Source organism: Lontra canadensis, unplaced genomic scaffold, assembly GCF_010015895.1.
Source record: "Lontra canadensis isolate GAN:19392208 unplaced genomic scaffold, GSC_riverotter_1.0 scaffold13, whole genome shotgun sequence".
NCBI lineage: Eukaryota > Metazoa > Chordata > Mammalia > Carnivora > Mustelidae > Lontra > Lontra canadensis.
Genome location: NW_022631007.1, coordinates 16763143 through 16767288, shown reverse-complemented (window position 1 = coordinate 16767288; position 4146 = coordinate 16763143).

Here is a 4146-nt window from a genome sequence, read left to right as displayed (position 1 = left end):
GTGCACAGCCCCCTTCATGAAGGGGGCCTCTGCCTGTTTTCTGAGTCCTCCCAGTCCTAAAGGTGGAACACTTTGTAGACCAGATGAAAACGGTTCCAGATTAACCTGCGTTGGCTGAGCTGAGCTGCTCCCAGAGAAGTGAGACTAAGGGTCACCTCGGAGCCAAGCCTGTGGCTGGGCCACCAGGTCACTGAAACCGGCAGGATGGCCTGATGGACACCACAAAGGACCTCTGCCCTGGCCTGGCCCCAGATGGCCTTCCCAGGGAATGATTCCCATGGGCCACCCTGGGTTCCAGAATCTTCCTTTCTTCAGCAGAGCTTCACAGGAAGCCCAGCCTGTGTAGTGAGGTGTCCAAGGTGTTCATGATGAGGCCCTAGGGGCTCTGCAAGTGCCTGCCACCTGCCGGGCTTGGCCCCCCGCACCCAAGGCAGGATTCCAACTTATGTGCCATGGACACCTAGGCTCAGGGCAATAGCAGGGATCTGCCTCGGGCCCCCTGGTCATCAGAACCTCAGTGTGTCCCGAGTCCCGGTGACCATCGCCATGGAGCCAGCCTCCTCTCCAGCTAGGGCCCCACTCCAGCCTGCAGACCCTGCACCCATAGGACGTGCTGTCCCCCCAGACTTGGCCCGTTCCCTCTGGTGCTGGGAGGACCACTTGCAAAGGCCAGAGCCCAGCCTCAGCCAAGGCCTCCTCATCCTCAGGGCTCCCCTGGGCCTCCTCCTGCCACCTCCCCAGGCTTCCTTGAGGCACATCGTGGCAGGTGGTGTGTCACTGCTCTGGGCGGGAGCGTCCTGATCCTCAGCCTCCAGGCGGGCTCTGGGCAGCAATAGGGGCCAGAGGGGTGTCTGGGGGAGGAGGTCCGACCTGATTCTGGCCCCTGGAAATGGTCTGGCTGCTGAGTTGTATCAGAGGAATGTGCCAGATCCCCCATGGAGGGAAGAGAACTGGAGAGATGCTTTCTGGTTAAGTGAGGCCGTAGGGGCGTGGGTGGTCCGTGTGCATCCAGGAGTGAAGGCCAAGGCACACGGACACTCAGAGCATCCCCGAACCCTCCCCAGGTGTCAGGTTTCCTACCCGCACTCATAGCACTGTCTGTCTCTGTCAGTCTCTGTCTCTACCTCTGTCTCTGTCTCTCTCTCTGTCTCTGTCTCTATCTCTGTCTCTCTGACTCTCTGTCTCTCTCGGTCTCTGTCTCTCCCCTCATCGTCTCTCTTGCAGCATCTCTGAGAGAATGGCGGTAAGCAGATCTCCACCGAGTTCGTCGGCCAGCCTCAGGGAAGGTGTAGTTACTCCGCGACCCAGTGCCCGCGGCCCCCCGTGCAGGGACTTTCCGCAAACACCCCGGTCTCTGGCAGACTCTGTGTTGTGCTCCCTGAGAAAGATGGTCCACACCGGTGTTCCGTAAACCGCAGGCCGTCAACATTTTTGGAAGCTCCATGTTCACAGGGGATGGGGAAATGCCGCACAGAAGAATTGAGGTCATTGGTCCCAGTGTTTCTCAGGCCTCAGGTGTCCTGCAGCGAGCCTGGGGAGTCTCCCAGGGATACAGCACGAGGGGTCCTCTGAACTGGGCCTCCTACAGCCCTCCCTGCTTAGGGCAATGCCCCCCTGCCTCTGCAGGAACAGCATTCTGTGGGGCTGGCGTGGAGCAGAGCCGTCTTCCATGCACGTCGCGGTCACTCAGATATACCACCTGGAGGAGAGGTGGCGGGCCAGGGGCTAAGTCAGACGCCTGCACAGGGCTGGGTCCCAGACAGCATGACGGCAGCTGCTTCTGGTGGACCACACTTGATGCCTGGCCGGTGCACTGCCCTTTACATCACCAGACTCTAGCAGCACCTGGGAGCACCTGATAGTACCCAGCAGCACTCAGAAGTTCCTGGCCACACCTGGAAGTAGTCAGAAGCACCCAGAAGTAGCCAGCATCACCCAGAAGTTCCTTCGAGCACTTGGCAGTGCCCAGTAGCACCCAGCAGCATAGAGCAGCACCCAGCAGGACCCACCAGCACCCAGCAGTAGCCTGCAGCACCCAGCAACACCCAGAAGTTCCTGGCTGCACCTGGCAATACCCAGCAGTACCCAGCAGTACCCAGCAGCACCTAGCATCAACCAGCAGTACCCAGCAGCACTCAGCAGAAACCAGTAGCACCCAGCACCACCCAACAATAGCCAGCAGCACCCAGCAGCATGAAGCAGCAACCAGCAGTACCCAGCAACACCTAGAAGCACCCAACAGCTCCCAACAGTATCCAGTAGCACCCAGAAGTTCCTGGCTGCACCTGGCAATACCCAGGAGTACCCAGTAGCACCCAGTAGAAACCAGCAGTACCTAGCAGCACCCAAAAGTTCCTGGCCACTCCTGGCAGTACTCAGCAGGACCCAGGAGCACCCAACAGTACCCAGCAGCACCCAGAAGTTCCTGGCCACACCTGGCAGTACCCAGCAGTATCCAGCAGCACCCAGCACCACCCAGAAACACCTAGAAGTTCCTGCCCACACCTGGCAGTACCCAGCAACACCCAGCAGTACCCAGCAACACCCATAGCACCCAGAAGCTCCTAGCTGCACATGGCAGTACCCAGCAGTACCCAGGAACACCCAACAGTAACCAGCACCACCCAGAAGTTCCTGGCCACACCTAGCAGTACCTAGCATTATCCAGCCGCACTCAGAAGCACCCAGCTCCCCATGGTTAGTTGGCCAGTGGTAACTGGTCTATACATTTCTACTCTTTTCCTCAGGTAGGAGGGAGGGAGGCCCTGGACCAGCCCAGGCATGGGGCCTTCAGGGGTACAGGTTTTCCCAGTGTGGTGCTTGTAGGGATTCATGGCCACTCAGTCAGTACGTGTCCTCCTCTGCTGCTTTATTCTGTGCATAGACTGCTGCCCTGTTGTGTAATGTGCCTTAGGAACACACAAACCCCAAAACGGTATCTTCAGTGTGAGCTGGGCTCTTGACTATGCCTGGCTTAAGAGTTTGTGACACAGTGAGACAGAGATCCATTTCTAACTCCATTTATTGCTTACAAAGCCGCGGAGGTACACATGGAAGGATGCACTAATGGGCTGCACTTAGGGAATCATGAATTCAGTTTCAATCCCATCCACTAATTATGCAAAAGTTTTGTTTACAATTTTTGCCTAGTCAATGTCCATCTTCCCTGATGTTAACCATTTTCCCCTGCAAAGTGGGAGGAGTTGTATTCCAAAGTTTTTTAACCAATGTACTTAAAGCTCACTAGATTGTGTCATTTGGAATATTTTCAAATGGGTTAGAAGGAAGGTTAAAAAATTCTGTCCTTAGAATGGGAGAAGATATTTGCAAACGACATATCAGATAAAGGGCTAGTGTCCAGAATCTATAAAGAACTTAGCAAACTCAACACCCAAAGAACAAATAATCCAATCAAGAAATGGGCAGAAGATATGAACAGACATTTCTGCAAAGAAGACATCCAGATGGCCAACAGACACATGAAAAAGTGCTCCATATCACTCGGCATCAGGGAAATACAAATCAAAACCACAATGAGATACCACCTCACACCAGTCAGAATGGCTAAAATTAACAAGTCCGGAAATGACAGATGCTGGCGAGGATGCGGAGAAAAGGGAACCCTCCTACACTGTTGGTGGGAATGCAAGCTGGTGCAACCACTCTGGAAAACAGCATGGAGGTTCCTCAAAATGTTGAAAATAGAACTACCCTATGACCCAGCAATTGCACTGCTGGGTATTTACCCTAAAGATACAAACGTAGTGATCCGAAGGGGCACGTGCACCCAAATGTTTATAGCAGCAATGTCTACAATAGCCAAACTATGGAAAGAACCTAGATGTCCATCAACAGACGAATGGATAAAGAAGATGTGGTATATATACACAATGGAATACTATGCAGCCATCAAAAGAAATGAAATCTTGCCATTTGCGACAACGTGGATGGAACTAGAGGGTATCATGCTTAGCGAAATAAGTCAATCAGAGAAAGACAACTATCATATGATCTCCCTGATATGAGGGAGAGGAGATGCAACATGGGGGGTTAATGGGGTAGGAGAAGAGTAAATGAAACAAGTTGGGATTGGGAGGGAGACAAACCATAAGTGACTCTTAATCTCACAAAACAAACTGAGGGTTG